The sequence below is a fragment of the Coptis chinensis genome, chromosome 3 (assembly GCF_015680905.1).
Source record: "Coptis chinensis isolate HL-2020 chromosome 3, ASM1568090v1, whole genome shotgun sequence".
Taxonomy (NCBI): domain Eukaryota; kingdom Viridiplantae; phylum Streptophyta; class Magnoliopsida; order Ranunculales; family Ranunculaceae; genus Coptis; species Coptis chinensis.
The window spans coordinates 94,003,942-94,028,290 of NC_141458.1; the positions used below are offsets into that span (position 1 = coordinate 94,003,942).

The window sequence follows — 24,349 nt, forward strand, 5'->3', positions numbered from 1 at the left end:
AGGTTTGCATGATATACCAAGTAAATCCAGGAATTCACAAAAATTGAAAGTATATCAAACTAACTACATAACAAAATTATTTGACCCAACAAAAACTATGGCAAAATTACACTAATATATGTTAAATGTGTGTGTGGGGGATGTAATAGGGGGTAAGTAGGACCACTGCTTATGGTTGTGATGTTGTACTTAACAGTGATTCATAACCATAAGCACATTTTCATTCTCAGTATTAGGAACTAACTAAATGGTTCCTGGGGATGAGAATGATGATGGCCCAAACCCACATCAGGACTCAGGACAAGAACAAAATTTGTCCTTAATTTGTTACACCCCGAATTTTCAAACATTTAAAACAAGGAATTAATCAAGATATAAATATCTCAATCATCACCCAATTTAATCATCTGAAAAACCCAGGATGAAACAAAAACCTAATACCCTATTATGAAACATAACATAAAAGATGAGATCAAATTAAAACCAAAGGGTACAATCCTTCAATCACATTATTAAATTAAAAGAAGATAACCAATTATATACATCTATCTCAAACAAAGTTGTACACTTCAGAAAACTTAAACAAAAAAAACTTCAAGAGCGAATCCAAATCAAGCATCCTCATTCATTGCACTCCATCTATGTTCCCAAAAACACACCCACGTTGCAAAAGGAAGCAAATATGGGTCTGCAAATTAAATTTGCTAGTATGAGTAAGACTAAAATAAAATATACAGTATTACATTCAATTTTCTAATAAATAAATATAACATTGCCAATCATTTTAACTTGCAAGACAAGATGGTTCTGTTTTCCAAAACGGCACATAGTTTCTTCCAAGCAAGCTCACTATACATAATTTCAAACTAATAAACAAACAGATTATACTTTACATTTAATCTATCACGTCGTGTCAGGGTAGGACAACGTCTCTGCATAAAAAGTTAATAAGTTCTACTCTCTTGCAAAACAAAGTTAGATTTTCCAAACGTAATCCTTTAAAATATACATCTATTTCACTCTCACTATAACCACTATAGGTATACATAATCAGACTGAAGATATCACAAATATCAATATTTATATCACACAAACCAGATACACATCTTTTACTTAAAAATCACTCATCTACTTATCATGGAGTAGATTCATCTCTCGTATTAACAAAGAGGCATGGAGAGATCTAAAGATGTGGGAAGCACATAAATTTTCACAAGACTTTTTAAAACACATTTTAACACCCAAGAGTTCACATTAATGTAATTCTTTCATTATGAAATCATCTTCTCAAGCAATAGAATAATTACGAAACATTCCAAACACAATAGCCATTCAACTCACCTCAAATCAATTTTTGATTTCTAATTTAGGTTAGGTTGACAGCCAAAAATCTAACAACAACCTTACAGCCGAAACTCACCGTTGGATCACCCAATCTAAATTAGAAATCAAAGGCCCAAATATTGCCTTAACTAAATAGAACAGGGGTATTTTGGTAAAAAAAAATTCTCCCAATTTTCATTTCTATTTTGCGATCAAAACCCTTACCTTCTCGCTCGCTCTCTCTCTCCATAAACCAAAAATTTCCATTTAAACTATCAAAAATAAAAATTAAACCGAACCCCAAACAAACTCTTACCTTCGCACGCGCTCTCACTCTCTCCTCCACTACTGAAATCAAACCTAAAAATCAAACCCAAACCCAAAATCAAACCGAAAATTGAAATTCTAAAAATCAACTTTAACAGAGCTTTGTGAATAATTGATTTTACATTTGAATCTTTTGATTAAATAATTTAATCAAACTGAAATACGTGTATAATGGAGTCAATGGCAGAAAATATAGCTATCAGTATGAAAGAAGACGTAGTTGTTGGGTCTTCTTCCAATAAATCCCCGGACAGAGAAATGCATAAACTAGTTGCTCCATTTGTAGGTATGGTTTTTAGTAGTGTTGATGACACAAAGACTTACTAAAAAGTATGGTCAACAAGAGGGATTTGAGACTCGTGTTCAGTCGACGGATCGAAAAAAAAGCTGTGTGGATTTGGCTGCGGACTGTTTAATGGTTTGCTTTCGTGAAGGGCTCTATAACAAGATAGAAGTGGGAGAAGTGGGTGTTTCTAGAAATACTAGCACTATCAGGTATAGTTGCCCCTCTAGAATGCGTGTTACGAAAAGAAAACACGAAGATATATACTATGTAAGTTGTGCTGAAATGACTATAGCCACGGTTTGGTTAGTCCAGTAAAAGAAATTGCATGAGATCAAACAAAAATATGCCTGAAGCGGTGAAGAGGTTGACTGAAATTTTTGGTGAAAATGGTTTACTAGTCGGCAAAGTTGCAGCTGTTTTTAATGGGGAAGAACTTGGGTTTACAAAGAGGGATTGCTAGAACCATCATTATAGTTCGACCAGAAAAATGCCTAAAGAAGGTGATGCAACTGCCGTGCTTAACTATTTTATGCAGAAGAGTGCCGAGAATCCCTAGTTCTACTACGCCATTAATCTAGATCAAAATAGGACTGCAGTAAACTTTTTCTGGGTTGATGGGAGGTCTCGAGTCCAGTATGAGTATTTCGGGGATGTTGTCTCTTTTGATACCACATATTGTACCAATGCATACTCTATGCCTTTTGCCCCTTTTACTAGAGTCAACCATCATATGCAGTTGATTCAGTTTGGTTGCACATTGTTACTTGATGAGACAGAAGATACATTCATATGACTATTTAAGGTCTAGCTTGCAGCCATGGGTGTTCGTGCACCAACAAAAATCATCACTGACTAGGATAGAGCGATGACTGCAGCTATTACCAAAGTGTTCCCTGATACTCGTCATCGTTACTGTCTTTGGCATATTATGCAAAAATTTCAAGAGAAGCTGTCATTTACTAAAATTGAGACACTGGTAACTGACTTTAAGAACACTATTTCTTTCTCGTATAAGATTAATAATTTTGAAAGAAGATGGTGTACAATAATAGAGAATCATGAGTTATCTGAAAATCCTTGGTTGGCATAAATGTATAATATACGGGAGAAATGGGTGCCTTGTTATCTCAGTGACACATTTTTTGCTGGTATGCATATGACTGGGAGAAGTGAATCGATGAATTCTCATTATGACCAATTCGTAAATTCGACAACTAGGTTGATGGAGTTTGTACATGGTAATGAGAGGTCTTTGGCTTTGATTGCTAGGAATGAAAGAGATTTTGATTACCGCACCGAGCATAGTTCACAAATTGTGTCTAAATATGCTTTTCACCTTATGCATACTGTGAAGGTCTATACAATTAATCCATTCAATAAATTTAAGGAGCAATTAGAGAAGGCAAAGACGGAGTACAAATTTGATGGTGACGAGATTGTCAACAATGGATTCGGAAGCTACATGGTGAAATTCAGAGACCCGCAAAAGAAGTCCATTTGGAAAGTGAGTTTCAATAGAAGAACCTTAGAGGGAGACTGTGAATGTAAGCATTTTCAGTTTATGGGGTTACTTTGTGGTCACATGTTAAAGCTTTTTCAGCGTTACGAGATCGAAGAGATTCCAATGCATTTTCTTTTGAAGCAGTGGATGCAAAAGGCAAACACGTATAGAGTGGAGTTTGATACTAGATTAGTGGTCGACCATGAAAACCATGAACCTTTGAGAGTGGCTCATTGTATTAAGGTTGCTTCTCAAGTGGCTTACGATCGCGGGGAATCTTTGTTCGAGCTTATTCATATTTTATAGAAAAGATGGGTGAAATGGCTATTGGAGTTTCAAAGTTGAATGAAACTTCAAGGAGTCGCAGATAATGAAGAGCCTCAGGTTGAAGAGCCTTGATTGATACCTCCACGAGGTTAATTAATTTTAATGTTTAATTTGATATAGGTTTAATGTTTAATTTGATATTAATATTTATTTCATTTTGACTTTCAAATCTTTATTTCAGATATTGATTTTGAATCCTAACATTTCTCAAATAAAAGGGAGAAAGAAGAACGCAGAGAGATTTAACAATCCAGAAAGAATGTGTATAAACTGTGGAAAAATTGCTAACCATGACTCGAGAAATTGTTTAGAGAAAAAGAATATGTAATCTATGAAATGTAAATATTTTTGGTTATTGATTGCGTTTTCATGGTCTATTATTAAGGATACTGATGCAAGCTAAAGTCTGTTAGAGTTTTGAGTTTTGTTAGAGTTAAGGATACTGATGCAAGCAGAGTTAAGGATAATGATTATTAAGAGAGTAGATAGAAATAGTTTTCGTTCATAGTATACATATCTTGTTTTCTTTTGAACTTGTGATGTGTATGTTTGTTTTAATTATGATTGAGATGGGAAATGATAAACTAGATCTTTGAGTTGAATTGAATTGTTGAAACTCCATTGCCCAAGATACAAATGAGGGTGCACCATGGGGGAAAATTCATTGACTATAGTGACTACTGCTAAAGATTATATTAATGGGTCTGATTATTGAATTTTTAATATTGATGCAAAAAATTTATGCTTGGTTCGATTGAATGCATTAATTCTTACGCTTGTCCTGAACCCATTTCGTTACGTACTTAAGATTGGTGGTGACCCAATATATTGCTTAAATGGGGATAGACTAAGTATAAAGAATGACAGTGATTATATGATGTTTGTGAAGGATTCTGATGTTGATGATACTGGGTTTTTGAATTTATTTGTGGAATTTGTTGTTGTGCCATCTAAAAGATTTTCAATTGGGGATGGTGAAGTGTTTGAAGTAGTATGTGAAGGTAATGAGGTGGAAGAGATAACAGGGGGGTATCTCAAATTGACCCATGAACATTTAGTGTTCATACTCCTAGTGGACTATGAACATGAACACTGAATGTTCATACTCTTGTTGGACTATGAACATTCAGTTTCATAGTCCACTAGTAGTATGAACACTGAATGTTCATAGTCCAACAAGAGTATGAACATTCAGTGTTCATAGTTGATGCAGTACAGTTTGCCAATGCCGCATATGTCAATGAACTTGGCATATGATGCGTATGTTAATGAAGTTGGCATATGATGTGTATGTCAATGAAGTTGGCATACGTCAATGAATTGGAAAAGCGGGTAACAAAGTCGGAAAGACATGGACGTGGCCATATTTGATTGGAAACATCAAAATAAGCATCATGGGCACCACCCTCTCGGGCCCTAAATCCATCGTTTAGGCCTTCAAAATCAAGTTTTTGCCGTTTTAGGAAAGTTTTGTTTTTGAAATATTTTTTGGTAGGAGAGTCCGTTTTCGATTTGGTCAGTTGGGTTAGTTCTATTTTGATTAATAGTTTCTTAATATGTGGTTATCCCAAAACTTTCTATTTTGGAAAATTTCGAGTTTTGTGGTAATTAGGGTATTTCGCCTATATAAAGGTTGGTAGTCTGTATTAGGGTTTTAAGTTTTGGTTTGAGTTAATAATATTAAGAGTTACTTCTCTTGTTTCCATTGTTTGGTATTCCTTGTGTGTGAATCAACAAACCTTGAAGCCATTAATCCCTAGTATTTCATAAGAAATTAACAGGCACTATATCAAAACAGGACATACCTAACGGTCAGAAACCGTTACTAAAAATATTTGCGTCACAGTTTTGGCGTTTCTAATTCGTTATTAATATTCGTAACGGTTTAGAACCATTACATAATTATTTATTGTAACGGTTTTTTCCGTAACTGAAAAATATTTGCTAACGGTTTTCTTTGCTCAATTATATTACTCTTCAGTAACGGTTTTATAAAGTTAGTAACACTTTTTTGTGTTACTCTTTTCTAATATCAGTAACGGTTTTATAAAATTAGTAACATTTTTTTTGTGTTACTCTTTTCTAACATCAGTAACGGTTTTTTAAAGTTAGTAACACTTTTTTTATGTTACTGATTTATAGAATTTGTAACGGTTAGTTTTCTTTTGGTAACGATTTTGTTGCTTTGTAAGCGTTACTCATTGCAAAACTTAGTTACGGTTTTCCACCGTTACAAAACTATTTCATATGTAAAAAAAAATAATTTTCTCTACAACCACTCTTTTTGGGACACTACTGAACCTGCATAAAGATGCCCCCACTTATTGGGTATTCTACAATTGTCCATAACATAAACAAGAAATCTCACAAGTACATCCAATCACATAATCTTTTATTAAAATAACATCACCAAAACGTCTTTCATAAATAGGACTTGCCACGAATGAAATACACATTACTTTCCAAATCAATAGGACTTGTCCTTAAACTCAAACTCTCACGTCATTTGTATCGAACTAGCACCTTCAGTAGTTGCAAGCATTAGGGGATGACTTTGGGATGGTATCATTAGAAAACTCCCTTTCATCCTATACACCAATAGAAATAAATAAAAAGCTATCAGGCAGTAGAAAACAAATATGTATAGATATATACTTATATCCTATTCTTAAGTAGTAGCTCCTTATACTCAAACTACGAAATTAAAAAAAGAGAGTATGATAGCAGACTAATAGCAATAGAAGCATAGTATAGACATGAAAGTTTATGTAACACCCCAAAACCTTATAACCTTGTTGATAAGTGCTCAAAAAGTGCAATTTAACCCTCGATTATGCCTCTTGTTTAGCTATCTTAGTGGACTAATAGTGTTTGTAAGTTATGTTTTATGATTCTACAGGTAAAAGAGAGAGTTTTGTGGAATATTAGAGAAAAAGGGGTAAAACGGAGCAATTCGGAGCATTAAGGATCACATAGGAAGCCCATGGACAATCATGGAGAAGGCCAAGGAATTGAAGCTATTAAAGATGCAACTTGACCTATTTTAAAGCCTATTTGGAAGCCTAAGGCCAAAAGATTCGTTGCTTGGACCAAAGCCCGCAAAAAAGGATAAAAGGATAGAGCAAAAGAGACAAAATAAACTTCCGCGTCTAGGTCGCATAGATCACGTGTCCAGACGCATTGCTCACATCTGGGATGCATGGATCGTGCGTCCAGACGCATCGTTCGCATCTGAGATGCATGGATCGTGCGTCCAGACGCATGAAACGACACTATAGCCAATTCCTTCTCAGTTTTGGAGACGAAGTTGGACTCTGAAAGAAGTCTATTTGTATTAGGAAACAAATGATGGTTTGGAATGCTTCTAGAACTCATTGTAACCCTTATAAATAGAGGACCTAAGTGTCTCATGTAATTTGACAATTTACTTATATTCTTGTCTCCAGAAATTGAGGCAGAGAGAGATTAATAATAAAAGATTCGGTTTTAACTAGCCTAGTCTTAATAAATTAGTCTTTTCTAGTCTTATGTTCTTCGACTCTTCTTCTTCTCGTTCTTCGTGTTCTTCCTTCTTTATGGAAGGCTAATCTTCTCCTTCAAGGGAGGAGATGAAGCAGATGCTTAAGGTTTAATGATTCTTTTGATTCATGGTGTTCTTCAATCAGGTTAGTTCTTTATGTTTTTAGTTATTAGTTCTATTGTCCACACCAGGGGATGGAAGTATAGAATAAGGTTTATGTTTTGCAATATTAATATCATACTAGTGTTCTTTACTTTTGTTCTAGTAGTATAGTTCTTTAGAGTTAGGGAAGTATTCTTTGTGTTGCCTTAGAAGGGGTAGCTCAGGGAGTGGCTGGCTAGGAAAAGTTTTATGTTTTTAGTTATTAGTTCTATTGTCCACACCAGGGGATGGAAGTATAGAATAAGGTTTATGTTTTGCAATATTAATATCATACTAGTGTTCTTGACTTTTATTCTAGTAGTATAGTTCTTTAGAGTTAGGGAAGTATTCTTTGTGTTTTAGAGAAGGGGTAGCTCGAGTGGTGGCTAAGGAAAGTATTCTTTATGTTTGCCTTAAGTGGTGATTCATTGAATGGCAGCCTTATTAGGAAGTACTCCTTGATGTTGCTCTCATAATACATTGAATGGCTGCCGAGTTTACATAAAAAGGAAAGAAGATATTAATAGTATAAACATAGGAACAACCTTAAGTAGAGTTAATTGTTATCGATGTTTTGTCCAAGAGGGCATCGACACTTTCGCCGATAATTGTAATTGTAGTCTACTTGTAAGAACAACCATGAAGCGAAGGTCATAGATTAAAAGTATTGGTGGATTCTAATCTCTTGAATTCCCTCTTTATAAATTCTCAATAGTTTAGTTAATTTAGTTTAGTTTAGCATTAGAATCTAAAATCTCTACAATCATAGTTTTAATCCCTTAAACCCCTTTCCAAATTCCTCGTCCTTCACATAACATACACTTAAAAGTGGAACGATACCCTACTCATCCTTTACTTATTGAGGGATAATTAGGTTTTGATACGCTTCTATTTTGTTCAATGACCATAATCCATCTACATCATCTATCTATATCATTCACATCCCATATCTCTTAAACACAAAAAGAGGCAAGGTCAAATGGCGCCGCTGCCGGGGATATAATTAATTATAGCCCAAGGAGCTAGGTCAAATGGCGCCGCTGCCGTTTTAAGTTGTTTATGTTTAACGTTTTTTTTTTCAAGATTAGAAGTTTGGATCTTGAGGTAATTTTAGCCGCATCATCCATCCTTTTGAGATAGAGAGAAGCTTGAAGGACATCTCGAAGACAAGATCAACCATCCATGTTAGTCGAATCTTCATTCTTTTTATTTCATTCTTAGTATAATTGCATCATAGTTTAGTTTTATTGCTTTCTACTATAATTGCATTTAGGACCTTTTCAACAATTGAAGTTGTAAGCCAACACAGCGAAACAACAAACTCTAGTGTTTCTTGTCTGAATCTTGACAAACGGACTATCGTTTGTGGGCCGTGGTACTTAAGCAATCCAAGTGATTCACCATAACCTTAAAAGAGACAGCTTTAGACAACGGGTGAGATACTAGCTACAAAGCCCAACCTAGTTGAAGGAAAGTAGTTTTATATTTTAGTATAATTTAGAATAGTTGCATATTATTCAAGCATTGTAGGATAGTTTTTTGTCATTTTCGTATAGCATTCTCTAGTGTATGCCCCGTCGTCCATATCATCATCCGATAAGAACACAACAGTGGACAAGGTTTAACAACCGACTCACAAGAATACTAGACGAGATTGATATAATGGTTGCACGCAATGATGGAGGTGTTTTGGACACAAATAATCCTGAAGTTATCCCACCCATGCAAGCACAACAGAGGAAGAAGTTGAGTTATTTCTATTCACCAATCATTGGAGACCCACCCAGCAGTATTGTTTTTCCAGATATAGAAGCTAACCAGTTTAAACTTAGAGCATCAGTAATCTCTATGCTTCCAAAGTTCAATGGTTCAGACAATGTTCGACCTTATGTTCACATGAACAAATTTCTATCAGTCCTCAGAACTTTCAAGAACCAGAATATCAGGGATGAGAGTATCAAGTTAATTCTTTTTCCACTCTCACTCGAAGGTAAAACATCTGAATGGTTAACTGCACAGCTGATCAATTCAATCAACAACTGGGAGAAGTTGAGAACAAAGTTTATGAACAAGTTCTATACACCCCGAAGATCGATGCCATCAAAGTTTCAGCCATCGGCAATTTCAAAGAGAAGGGGAAGAATATCATCAAAGCTGGGAGAAATTCAATAATCTGCTAGTCTCATGTCCACATCATGGTTATGATAATAGCACACTGGCTCATTTTTTCTTTTGAGGACTTTCTACTATGAACAAGCAGATGATATAGTCAATGCATCAAGGTAAGTTTACATCATTGGATGGAGAGGAAGCTTAGCTAAAGACACTCAACAATGGAGTACTAGCAACGAGGACGTAGCTAGAGTGGAGGGGGTGCCGAAGCAATTTGGCAACCAAGTTCAAGAAGACCCAAATCAAGCAATGCTATCAATTATGGCAAGCCTATCAATAGGACTTGATACTCTGAACAAGAAGTTTGATCAGCTCTCCATGAATCCTCCAAAAGCAAACAATTTCCAAGCTAAACCTCCGCCAACCAAGCCTTGTTATGCCATTTGTGAGCTATGTTCTGATGAAGGCCACACCACTGAAGAGTGTTCGTACTATCTGGATACTAATTCAGAGGTATGTAGTATCAACTCTTTAGGAAGAAATAACCAGTTCAATCAGGGACAGAATTATTGGAAGCCACAAAATACAATCAGAGGAATTTTCCTCCAGGATTCCAAAATCAGTCAAATCAGTTCCAGAATAACCAGTATCAGTTCCAAGACCGCCAGCAACCATATAGAAATCAACAGTCATACTAGAACCAACAATACCAAGTCAACACAAACAGAGAGTTAGTACTAGATCTTATGAGTGGATATATTGCCCCTATGCCTTAGTCGAGCAAAGCAGTTATCCCACATCTAGAAGAATCTATCACCACCATTGTCAATGAGCTGAAATAGACAAATCAAAGAACCCAGAAGTTGGAGAATCACTTTAGTGTCATTCAAGGCCAGATAGGGCAAATCGCTGCCGCCTCGATGGAAAGATCGAAAAGAGCATTACCAAGCCAGCCGGAGCCAAATTCGAAAGGAAGAGGTGTCCTGCAGGTGGATAACCTGGAGATTACTCATGAACAAGTTATTGCTGTCACCACTCTGAGGTCAGGCAAGAAAGTTGATAACAAGATTGTTTATGAACCAGGAAAAGATTCTATGAAACCTAAGGAAACTTATGTCCCCATCATCCCACCTAGTTCTAACATTCCAGATATATCTAGTGTTGTGCCACCTGCTGAAGAAGCTGTTGTAAAAGAAGTTGAAGGAACTACTGTGGAAGTAAGTAAGAAGAAACCATCACAAGTGACTCCACCTATCACTCCACTATCTGTTACCAAGCCAACCGAAGCCGAAAGAAGAGAACCGATATTGAAGAATCCGCCAGCACCGTTTCCTTCGAAACTGGTGAATACCGAAAAGGATGACCCGATTACAAGGAGATTTCGCGATGTATTTCAGAATTTGCATATTAATATCCCATTTCTGACCGCCATCAAGCAAGTTCCCTCGTATGCCAAGTTCGTAAAAGATCTAGTGAAGAAGAAGACCAACATTCCGAAAGAAGCTTTTATCGCTCAAAGATGTTCATCGTACCTACAAAATCTATCGGTTGTGAAACTGAAAGATCCTGGAAGTCCAACTGTTACATGCAGAATTGGATATTCTTTGGAGGAGCAAGCTTTATTAGATTTGGGTGGCAGTGTGAATCTTCTACCATATTTCGTCTACGAGAAGTTAGGCTTGAAGGATCTAAAACCGACTGATGTTACTTTACAGTTTGCAGATAAATCAATAAAGATACCTAAAGGAATCATTGAAGACGTCATAGTCAAGATTGAAGATTTCTATTATCCGGTTGATTTCATAGTACTCGACACAGAACCTACATCTGGTAGGCAGATACCAACCATTCTAGGTAGACCATTCGTGGCCACTCCAAGTGCACTTATCAACTATCAAAACAGTAATGTGACATTATCCTTTGGTAATATGAGAGCCGAAACCAATGTTTTCCATACGTTACAACAACCACAGGAGATGTGTGCTATGAACGAGGTATGCATGATTGAAGCGTTAGCACATGATTATATGACTCATTCATATCCTGTTGACGAATTGTTGAAAGCTCAGGCAGACTCAGATTGTGAGGAACTTAGTGTCGAGGCAATCAATGCGATTTTGGATTCATCACCTGTCATGGATGACAGGAAGTTCAGAGAAAAGTTTGAATTGCCTATGCCTGATGGACCATCTAAAGAGCATAAGAAGGAGCCGCCTAAGCTAGAATTAAAACCTTTGCCATCTATACTCAAGTATGTTTTCTTGGGAGATTTGGGAACCTACCCAGTAGTCATTGCATCATATTTGACTGAGGAGCAGGAATCCAGGTTAGTAGCACTTTTAAAGGAACACCAGTCAGCCCTATGATAGTTCAACATAGGATTCATTTGGAAGAAGATTCCAAGACTTCTAAGCAACCACAGGGGAGGCTTAATCCGAAAATGAAAGAAGTAGTCCGAGAAGAGGTCGTCAAACTCCTTGACGCCGACATTATCTACCCTATATCTGATAGTCAATGGGTTAGACCAGTTCAAGTTGTGCCGAAGAAGTCCAGAACCATAGTGATCGAGAACAAGAACAATGAGTTGATTCTAACCAGGATTCAGACTGGATGGAGAGTTTGCATCGACTACAAGAAGCTGAATAGCGCATAGAGGAAATACCATTTTCCATTGCCATTCATCGATCAGATGTTAGAAAGATTAGCTGGACAAGCTTACTACTACTTTCTTGATGGTTACTCAAGATATTTTCAATTCCATATTCACCCTGAGGACCAAGAGAAGACCAGATTCACATGTCCGTTCGGAACATTCGCCTACCGTCGTATGCCTTTTGGTCTATGCAATGCACCGACCACTTTTCAACAATGCATGATGAGTATTTTTGACGACATGGTGGAGAAATACATGGAAGTTTTTATGGATGATTTTTCAGTTTTTGGGTCATCTTTTGAGGATTGCCTACACCATCTCTCCTTAGTCCTTAAATGTTGTTGCGATACCAACTTAGTTATGAACTGGGAAAAGTGTCACTTCATGGTAAAGGAAGGGATAGTGCTGGGTCACTAAGTTTCAAAGGAAGGAATTCTAGTGGATCGAGCGAAGATTGATATTATAAAGGATCTACCTAAACCAAGAACTATAAAAGATATCCGTGCCTTCCTAGGTCACGCGAGATTCTACCATCGATTTATCAAGTACTTCAGCAGAATTGCAAGACCGCTGTCACATCTGTTAGGGAAAGATATTGTCTTTGATTTTGATATCTTATGTGTCGAAACTTTTATGAAGTTAAAGGAAGCACTCATTTCAGCACCAATCATTCGTGCTCCCGACTGGAGCTAGCCATTTGAGATTATGTGTGATGCATCTGATTATGCTATAGGAGCTGTTCTAGGACAAAGAGACAAGAAAGTGTCATATGCAATCTATTATGCTAGCAAGACTCTAAATGGAGCTCAGATTAATTATTCTACCACTGAGAAGGAACTCTTAGCCGTTGTCTATTCTCTTGATAAATTTCGACAATATCTGATAGGTTCAAAGGTGATTGTCTATACTGACTATGCTGCCTTGCTTCATTTACTCGCTAAACAGGATGCCAATCCTAGGTTGATCCGATGGATACTACTTTTACAAGAATTTGATTTGGAGATACGTGATAAGAAAGGAACAAAGAATGTCATTGCTGATCACCTTTCTAGATTGCTAGTGGAGAATGCGGAATATAGCTTACAAATCTATGAGACTTTCCCTGACGAACAATTGTTCAGTATATCAGAAGTACCATGGTACGGCCACATCGCAAATTATCTTGTGATCGACAAGGTACCATTGCATTGGAGCAAGCAAGAAAAAGATTTATTCTACTCAAAGGCCAGATATTATTTTTGGGATGATCCATACTTATTCAAGAAGTGTTCGGATCAGATTATTCGAAGATGCATCCCAGAATCAGAACAGGAATCCATTTTATCATTCTGTCACGATCAGCCTTGCGGAGGACACTTTGGCTCGCAACATACTGCAGACAAGGTACAAGCTGGATTCTATTGGCCTACTCTTTTTAAAGATGCAAATGTTTATTGCAAAGCATGTTCGAGATGCTAATTTTTGGGTAAGACCTCGAAAAGGTTCGAGTGGCCTCAACAACCGATCCTTATCTCAGAAATCTTTGATGTATGGGGTTTAGATTTCATGGGACCATTTCCGCCTTCTTTTGGTTACACCTACATTCTACTGGCTGTGGACTATGTTTCAAAGCGGATTGAAGCAGTTCCTACAAAGACTGTCGATCATAAAGTCGTCGTGGACTTTCTGAAGAAGAACATTCTACCAAGATTTGGAACATTGAGAGCCATCATCAGTGATAACGGTTCTCACTTCTGTAACCGTGCATTTGGGAATCTTATGGCAAAGTATGGAGTAATTCACAAGATAGCTTTACCATATCATCTTCAGACTAATGGTCAAGCAGAAGTTTCGAATAGGGAAATCAAGAGTATTCTCGAGAAGACAGTTAATCATTCTAAAAAAGACTGGTCTCTTAGACTCCAAGATGCACTATGGGCATATAGAACAACATTCAAAACACCCATAGGGATGTCGCCCTATTGCTTAGTATATGGAAAGGCGTGTCATCTACCTGTTGAGTTAGAACATAAAGCCTACTGAGCGATGAAAGATGAATTTCAGCCTATATCAAGTAGGAGAAAGGAGGAAGCTTCATATCAGTGAATTAGAAGAATTAAGAAGTGATGCTTATGATAAGTCAAGGATTTACAAGGATAAGACTAAAGCATTACATGACAGAAGATGTCTGAAGAGCGAATTTGAACCTGGACAGAAGGTTATGGTCTACAACTCTCGTCTAGAAATTTTCCTTGGAAAGTTGAGATCTAGATGGACGGGACCATTTGTAGTAAGACATGTCACACCTTTTGGAGCTATTGAAGTAGAAGTCATAAAGAGAAAGACTCATTTTAAAGTCAATGCTCATCGACTGAAGCCTTTTCTGGAGTTACCTACTAGAGACGTGGAGGCCGTTTTTCTCAAGGATCCGGTTTATCAGACCACTGTTGAAGCAGAAAATTGGGGTAAGTTACCTACACACCTTAAAGATTATATTATATGTCTTGCTGAACCTGTTACTCTGTCTAGTTTAAGTTTTTTGCATGAGGAAGTCAAGCGTCGTAAGCTTGACTCCTTAGGATCTCATTAGTATAAGTGCCACCGATAGCCGGGCCCTCAGATTTTCATAACTTTATCCTTTACTGAGAGGAGTTGCAAGCGCCAGAGTCAAACTCTCATAACTCTAGTAGACCGAGTATAAAATGTCTACATGAAGTAAGCATGTTGTTGAGAGATTAGTTTTGAGGTGGGAATACTAGTCTTAAGGATCTGACTATAAAAGACTCAAAAGTCTTGAGAATCTTACTTTAAAAGACTCACATTACGTCTTGGGGATCCGACTTAAAAAGACCTAAAAATTTGTTTCTTGAACTAATTCTTGATATTCGGCATCAATGGTAATATCCTACCTTTTTCTCATCCATTTCATTTACTTTTTTTATACATTGAGGTCAATACATGCATAAGAAGGGGGAGGGTGTACTTGAGAAATGAATTTTGAAAATTAGTTTTCAAAAACAAAAATATTTTTGTTTCTATATCAGTAGCATGAGGAAAATGAATTTTAATGATGAGTTTGGGATAGGGGTGGGAATTTGGCCCTAACGACCCTAACTCGGCCCTGACCGACCCGATCCTAAGCCCTATAAAGCCTTCACAACTAAAGCCCTCATAGAGTTTAGGGCAGGGCCGACCCGACCCTAAGGCCTTCTAGGGTAGGGCTAGGGCTAAGGTTCTAAAACATATGCCCGACCCTAATTTAGCCCTAACCAAGCCCTAGTTATAGTTTCACATTTTCACTATAAATACACGTACCATAATTGTCTAACTCTTTGTTAAATATTTTAAATTAAAATAACATTGTCCTTTATAATTTATCACTTACAGTCAAGGATACTTCCAATAACTTGTCTTATATAACAAAAATTTGTCAACCTATCTAGCAACCATGAAGAACAATGAGCACTAGCCTAATAAAAAAATAAGACTTTATTCCTTTGATCATCAAATCAAAGTCTAGAACTTATTATTCTCAATTTATTTTCCCATTTACTTCTTATAAATTATATTTTTATTCACATCCAAGCCAAGTCTAGAACTAAAGATTTCCGTCCACACCATTAAAGCGAAATACAGAGTAGACATTTGTAACACAGAAACCAAAAAAACAACCTTTGTCTGAAAAATGGCATTTGTAAAAAGAAGAAAATATATAGGCCAGGCCCTAAAACCCGACTCTAAAACCCGACCCTAAAACCTTTAAAGAGGGCTTAGGGTAGGGTTAGGGCTTGAGATTTAGACTTGTGACCCGGGCCGACCCGACCCTATGCTGAATTTAGGGCCGGGCTGACCTGACCTTAATATCTGAAGGGCTTTTAAATGTTTAGGGCCGGGCTAGCCCGACCCGGCCCATTGCCCACCCCTAGTCTGGGATATATATTCTATACTTCTTAGTGTTGAGTTTGATAGATACTTGATATTATTGATTTCATTACCGCTTAGACTATTTATTATGCTCGGACATAGTTCTTACTGATAGAATTCTTTATCAAGGCACCACCATAATACTTGGTCAGTTTTGTGTACTTTTGTTAGAAGAGAGATTTAAACCCCTAGTAAACTAGAAGTAGAATTTTTAGACTTAACCCGTGAGACTTGAGATTTATACCCATTCTTTGGAGAGTTTTTACGAAAAATTCGAGTCTTAATGACTCAACATCTTTTAGTTCTTTATGTCGTTGTAATATAGTCTCATTATTTGTTGATTTGGTTAATCATGAAGTGACATCAACTGGGGAGATAGCCATTAGGTCTTGTAATCTATTCGAAACAGAGTATCATACTGATAAGTTAAGTAGTGAACCTATTCAGCCTTTATCCCACCTAGTAGGACCATCATAATAAGCCATTTTCTTTCATAAAACCCTTTACCCTTTATCCAACTCCAGACAAGGAGTATAGCCAAAATATTTATCAGCCATACCCATATGTTTCTGAGAATACGAGGGGCACAAAGAGGAAGAAATATCACAAAAGGAAGATTACAAGGAAATACCCGAGAGATACAATGAAGACCATCATTTTGTTCTAAGTGAAAGAAGCTAGTGGAAAACAAGCATATCCAGTACTAATCAAGGATATATCACCGAGCTAAAAAAAAAAAAAAAGTTGAACAGAATGGATGGAAAAACTAAGACAAAGGAAGAATTTTCTCTACAATACAGAATTTGAAGAAATCTTCCAAAGAAAGAAGCAAAACCCTTAGTGTTTTCAGAAACAACCTTAGAATCCTTTTTACCTTTCCTTCATAAACCAATACCCAAGCCAAGTTACAACCCATGACTTATCACTACATTATGGTACAAAGTCTAGAATATGTGAGAGGATGCTAAAGTGAAGGACCCGACAGTTCATATGTGATTAACATTCTTTCCATGAGACTACTGTCATCGAAAGTCTGTTTTTCAAGGTAGTATGTGGGATGTTCATATTCATTATTCTTTTCCCCACATACATGAGGTAAAATAGTAGACCATCTTTTGAGAGATTCTTTTTTTGAGAGTATAACCGGTGAGGATTGAAAGTCGAAGTTATCTATCTAAAGGTAAACTACGGATTCCGTTTCTTGGATAGGAGAGTATAGGAGATTGACTGAGTACACATATAAGCCTTGATTGAGAATTTTGTCATTTTTTACTATCTTTCATCATAATCTATGAGTCTTTGCAGTAATGGAGACCGTCTGTTGGAGTAAGCACTAAGTGGGTAAGGAATTTCTCTCTCTGAAAAATACTATCATTCTTGAACATGCTATTGATTGATTTTGTGGGTATATCATCTAAAAACCCTCACGAGACTATAACTCGTCCTTTTTGGGGAACTTAAAGGTTTAAAGCCTTGTTGCATATGGTAAATGCAATCGCGATGCCTGCAAAAATGAGTTAGGATTTTATTTTTGTTATTAGGATGTGATTTTGATCACTTATCTATTTTTATCTTATTTGCTAAGAGACTAGCAAAAGGCTAGTTGGGAGTTGTGATAAGTGCTCAAAAAGTGCAATTTAACCCTCGATTATGCCTCTTGTCTAGCCATCTTATTAGTAAGCTAATAGTGTTTATAAGTTATGTTTTATGATTCTACAGGTAAGAGAGAGTTTTATGGAATATTAGAGAAAAAGGGGTAAAACGAAGCAATTCGGAGCATTAAGGATCACATGGGAAGCCCGTGGACAATCATGGAGAAGGCCAAGGAATTAAAGCTATTAAAGATGCGACTTGGACCTATTTGAAAGCCTATTTGGAAGCCCAAGGCCAAAGGATTCGTTGCTTAGACCAAAGCCCGCAAAAGATGATAGAAGGATAGAGCAGAAGAGACAAAATAGACTTCCGCGTCTGGGACGCATGGATCGCGCGTCCAGACGCATTGCTCGCATCTGGGATGCATGGATCGCATGTTCAGACGCATTATTCACGTCTGAGATGCATGGATCGTGCGTCCAGACGCATGAAACGACACTGTAGCCAATTTTTTCTCAGTTTTGGAGACGAAGTTGGACTCTGAAAGAAGTCTATTTGTATTAGAAAACAAATGACGGTTTGGAATGCTTCTAGAACTCATTGTAACCCCTATAAATAGAGGACCTAAGTGCCTCATGTAATTTGCCAATTCATTTATATTCTTGTCTCCAGAACTTGAAGTAGAGAGAGATTAATAATAAAAGATTCGGTTTTAACTAGCCTAGTCTTAATAAATTAGTCTTTTCTAGTCTTATGCTCTTCGACTCTTCTTCTTCTCGTTCTTCGTGTTCTTCTTTCTTTATGGAAGGCTAATCTTCTCCTTCAAGGGAGGAGATGAAGCCGATGCTTAAAGTTTAATGATTCTTCTGATTCATGGTGTTATTCAATCATGTTAGTTCTTTATGTTTTTAGTTATTAGTTCCATTGCCCACACTAGGGGATGGAAGTATAGAATAGGGTTTATGTTTTGCAATATTAATATCATGCTAGTATTCTTTACTTTTCTTCTAGTAGTATAGTTCTTTAGAGTTAAGGAAGTATTCTTTGTGTTGCCTTAGAAGGGGTAGCTCAGGGAGTGGCTGGCTAGGGGAAGTATTCTTTGTGTTTGCCTTAAGTGATGATTCATTAAATGGCCACCCTATTAGGAAGTACTCTTTGATGTTGCTCTCGGTAATATATTGAATGGCTGCCCGAGCTTACATAACAGGAAAGAAGATATTAATAGCATAAACATAGGAACAACCTTTAGTAGAGTTAATTGTTAACGATGTTTCGTCAAAGAGAACATCGACACTCACCCGATTGCCTAATTGTAGTCTACTTGTAAGAACAACCATGAAGTAGAAGGTCATAGATTAAAAGTATTGGTAGATTCTAATCTCTTGAATTCCTTCTCTTATAAATTCTCAATAGTTTAGTTAATTTAGTTTAGTTTAGCATTAGAATCTAAAATCTCTACAATCATAGTTTTTAATCTCTTAAACCCCCTTTCCAGTCCTGTCATTCACATAACATACACTTAAAAGTGGAACGATACCCTACTCATCCTTTACTTAGTGAGGGATAATTAGGTTTTGATACATTTCTATTTTGTTCAACGACCATCATCCATCTACATCATCTATCTATATCATCCACATCCCATATCTCCTAAACATAAAAAAAGGCAAGGTCATTTGTCAGACACCTTGATGAAAGACATAAAAATTTCAGCAGAGTCTCCTCTGTATTTTCAACATTTCATATACATAAATCCTGTCAAAACCTAAAAATCAAATAATATATTGATTCGTAGAACCAGCTACTCAAATATATATTGATTTATAGAACCAACTACTTAACCATCTCGACTAATGCCAATTAAGTCAAATAACCAATCCTCGAATCAAAAAGACAATATAAATTATATGCCAAAATTAAAATGAAAACAACATATACATCACTTCCACTTATATCAGTGTTATACACCTCTATTAGTTCCAACCAGAGATACCACACTTCAAATATATATACACCATGCCTTCACACTAATCACATGTAAGAACCCATCTTCCAAAACAAAACTCATGAATATTCCAACATCCGCATACAATTGTCAAATATGAAACGAAAGAAAACCACACAAAAACCTTACCTTTCATTAATTGCTAGGTCTCCTGTTGTTGCTCTCCATCCACGTTCCAACACGGAACACTAAAGCTAGTTCCTCATTCGGAGGCATTTTAGTTCCTTATTCCCCTAACAAAATAACTAAAGTAACATATATGCGATTATATAAAATAACTACAGTTAACTTTACTTTTACCTTTAACCGAGTTAGTTTCACATCTGCTTTAGGTGCCTTAATAGAAACTGAAGGTGTTTTTCCCAAACGGGTATCCCATATGGTAAACGCACCATCCACAGAACATGACACAAAAATATCAGCTTCGATAGGGCTCCATTGCATGAAGGAATTTAGACAACTTTTAGAACAGAATAGACTTCAAATTGAGGGCTTACCGCATTAAATCACCCACACAAAAAAATGAAAAAGTTTTGTTATATCAAGTTAGAGTGTACCTGGAGATCCTCAACACTTCTGGCATGCCCAACAAAAGGAGTAGATTCTAGTTTCCATGTTCCACTTGACAAAGGCTCCCACAAATGAATAGTCTTCTTGCAATCCCTTTAAGACATGAAAAAATAAGAAAGAAAATAGTAGTAGTGTTAGTTTTGAGTAGATTGTTTTGTAGCAATGTAATTCAAATACATCACCAAACAGAGATATATCACTTCAAATATACAACGAGGCCCTTAAATAGATCTATTCTTGGACCAAAGTGAATAAAAGAAAAATATACAAAAACAAACATTGTATAATATTACCAGATACAATTGCTCTTCGTGTTAATATTACCAGATACAATTGTATAATAGATCTATTCTTGTAATATTACCAAATATACAAGCATGTATTCTTCTCATATTGCCTACTCGTGGCTTCACCAAAATCCGGAGAAAAGTTGAAGATAATGGGATTATGGGACACCCTGTGATTTAATCACGTCTCCAAGTCAACTTAACTAATAAGTAAACAATTATAAGATTCATAACCAAGTAAGTATACTGTATACATCCTTAATCGATTCTAAAACATTATCAAGAAACTCCTGGAACATTGTTGTAAACTAATAAATTCGCCTAACTATACACGTATATTCTATATTATCTGACTACAAGCTAAGTCTTGTTTGTTAAACGATAAATGAGATATGATAACTAACATGCATAAAACCTTCTAGTCAGACTCTAAACAGCAATTGCAGCATGTTCAACTGAACATACACATTGCCCACCTACCAATAGAAGAGGCAAATTTTCATTATTTACGAAACATACAAACTTGGGATGCACTATACTATCAAAGATAACTTACCATGTGGTCAGCCAAGTTATCACAGATGTTCAAACTCTCAATCTCCCCATAAATCCTCATAGAAATCCTGCAATGACAAAGAAACCCATGTCAATTTTATCTAATTACAAATACACCCAAGTACATATATCTAAATATAAAGATGAACTGAAGATGAAATACCTAGAAGGGAAATTAGGGAACAAAGAAATGCTAACCTAAATGTTGTTTGTCCCTCAATGAAATTTAAGGACCAGTTTATAGTGATCATCAATGTGTGTAGTTAGTCCAAATCCTCTGTTGGCCACATGGAATGGAGCCTGTAAAAGCCTGCACACGACACTAGACTTAGATCCATAGCTCTCGAGATGTGACTTTAGTCAATTTTCTAACAAAATGTAAGTAAGAGTTTAGGACCAAGATACATGCCCTAAAACTATCAGCCCTTGTCCTCGATGGATATATATTTACTAGCTGTATCACAAGGAACCTGAAAACAAAGAACAGGTACACCATTTTCAAGTCTTAAAGCTCATTTTGTCATACTAGAATCTCAACAAATGGAAATCCAAATGACCTTCTCTGAATCAGTAATAGCCTTCCAAGTCATGATCAAGATAGTATAATGAGATCACAAGTTTAAATCAAGTAGAAGATGGGAAGAACTTGGAAGATGGGAAGAACAAAAAGAAAGAACCAAGATAGTATAAGATAGAAAGAATTAAAGAGTAACAAATGGCACTCCAAATTTCAAAGTACCATGAGGCACTGTTGATAAGAGCCCAAAACTGTAGTTTTAACCCTGTAACAGTCATACTTTTAAACCAATTATGTGAGTAATAATTAAGAGTTAATACTGATTACGTGTTTTTATGCATTTCAGGCTTCAAAGTCCATTATGTGCAGAAATGTGCCACTTTAGCGAGATAAAGGAGCAAAGGTCGGTTACTAAGGAGTTCTGTGATTAAAGGCCAAGATTCAAGAAGACAAAGCCTTTCTAAAGCCCGGTCAAAAGCTGAAAAGTTGACGCTGGGCGAAACAAAGACTCAAAGTCGCTGAGAACTTCGAGGCGTATCTTTGGACTCAGACCTCAGACTTGGGCCTACCTTATGTCAAAACGACCGGCTCGGAAAGAGTTTTCCAATGGTCTAAGCCTTGACCCAATCAGAGGAGCAGAAGTAGACGAAAGGTTTGTTGAAGCCAACTGCAGTTGAAGAGACCTTTTTGGACTGAAAGAATTGGGTTTTGGGCCTGATTCTCTGGCCCAAAACATGGATCCAAGCCCATGCACGATTTTTAGGATCTGAACATATAAAAACCAAAGCTTAGATCTTTGTTAATGGTAGCTAGTTAGACCTAAAACAATAGATAATTCTAGATCTAGTTTTCATTAAATTAAATTAAGTTTAGTTTAAATTCAATTCTTGTTTTAGATTAAACTTTTAGAATCATTGTTCTTAATTAGTTTGATAAATAAAATAGCTAGTTTGTTAATTTTGATTTTGTCATTTCAATTTATAGATCTAATTTTAATTCTTGTTGAGTATCATTTCTGAATTGTTAAATTAGATTGAAGTATTGTTAGTTAAATTAGCCAAGTTAGAATTTTGGTATGATGTTTAGTTTTAAATCATTGGGAAATGATAGTGGTATGAATCAAGGCTAAACCTCCATTAGAGGGGTTGAAGAAGCCTTGATGACGCTTGATCTTTGTTAAACTTAGAAATCGTCGTGATAATTATTCCACTCTAGAAACGATTAATTCACTATGAGAATGGGTTTAATCGCTCACATGCTAGTTATGAATTGGTAGAAATGCCATGTATAATTAGGGATTAGAATTACTATTTGGATATGCTAAGCATTCAAATTGGATCACGACGAATCTTTGTTAGTAGGATTAAGTCGAGTTAAGGTGGATTCAATTCCCTTTAATTCTTTGTCTAGATTCAAACCCTTAGCATTCTATCATTTTGTTATTCGTAACTTGTTAATTGAATTCACCTCGTAGTATAGAATTCCCCTCGTAAACCTCTCATTAGACTTAAGACCGGTTAGTTAACTATGAAATCATTTCATGCTAGAGAACTAGGAGTGGAACGAATTTGTTACTCCACTCTATTTCGATAGAATTGAGAGTAGAAACTTGATAAATATAGACTCGTAATAAGTTTTAGTTTACTTATGTTTTGAGTTTCATCGTTCATTTTGTAGGTAAACTATCATTTTTACCTTTTATCAAATGGCTCCGCTGCCATCTTAGTTACCTCATAGTATTGTTTTCATAATATAATTAGTCATTTTCAAGTCCCATTAAACCCACCCACCCTTGTTTGATTCATACTGTGGTTGTCCGTTTTAGCATTGAAAAGTTCCGTGAAAAACTACACTGAAGCGACGACTGCCAAAAGCGAAGCTTTTTAACTCGCTACCAAACGTCTGGAACCTTGAGCACGACCCGCGCCCAAATCAAGCGTGACCCGCCCTAAAACACTGTAACATGAAGTACACGGAGCGCGACCCGCGCCCCAAGTGAGCGCACCCACGCCCTAAGCTGAATTTTGTCGGATTTCCACAGGTTTGTTTCGAACTTCGAGTTTTTAAGTTTTTCAGTGTTCTAACTTGTTATATACACTGAACACGCGTAAACAAGATGCTATTCATAAGCGAAGCAAGGATGCAATCAGGTATTCCTTTCTTCCATACCTCGCATCTCCAGTTAGAGGTTTATACTAATATATCAAGATTGTTTGGAGGGTTGTCGTGTTTAGACTTAGACTTGCATGAGATTAAGGTCTGGTCGGAGAAAAACACCGGACGTAATTAACCGTCAACGTCAACAAACAAGTCTATCGAGTATACCAATCACTACACCTCTAGCTATTATCCCACCCACCACACCTGACATAATGGCTGAAGAAAGAGAGACTCCTCTCTCCGACTTTTACAAAGCCTTGGCGATAGCCCTAAATCTTGCATCATTCTAGCGGACCGATGGGGATTTTCAATTCCCCAAACATATTTAATTTGTTACCCGTTTTCCATGGTTTAGACCATGAAAACCTTATCAACACATGTCGTAGGATTGAACAAGTCCTTACAACATTCCATCATCCTACGGTTGGTGCGGAACAAATTAAACCGGTGGGTATTTCCCTTCACCTTAGCCCGATAAGGTAAGCGTCTTGGTTAACTGCCCAAGCCTAACTCTCTGGGACTCGTGGGCTAAACTTGTTCGGCTGTTTATGGAACATTTTACCCACCCC

General features: G+C 36.6%; 1 protein-coding gene across 1 annotated transcript in view; it reads right to left on the reverse strand.

Annotated features, from left to right (window-relative positions):
- The window catches only part of LOC147511761 (uncharacterized), a 58,923-nt gene that overhangs the window by 9,249 nt on the left and 25,325 nt on the right, over positions 1–24,349 (reverse strand). The gene's annotated exons all lie outside the window — the stretch shown is intronic.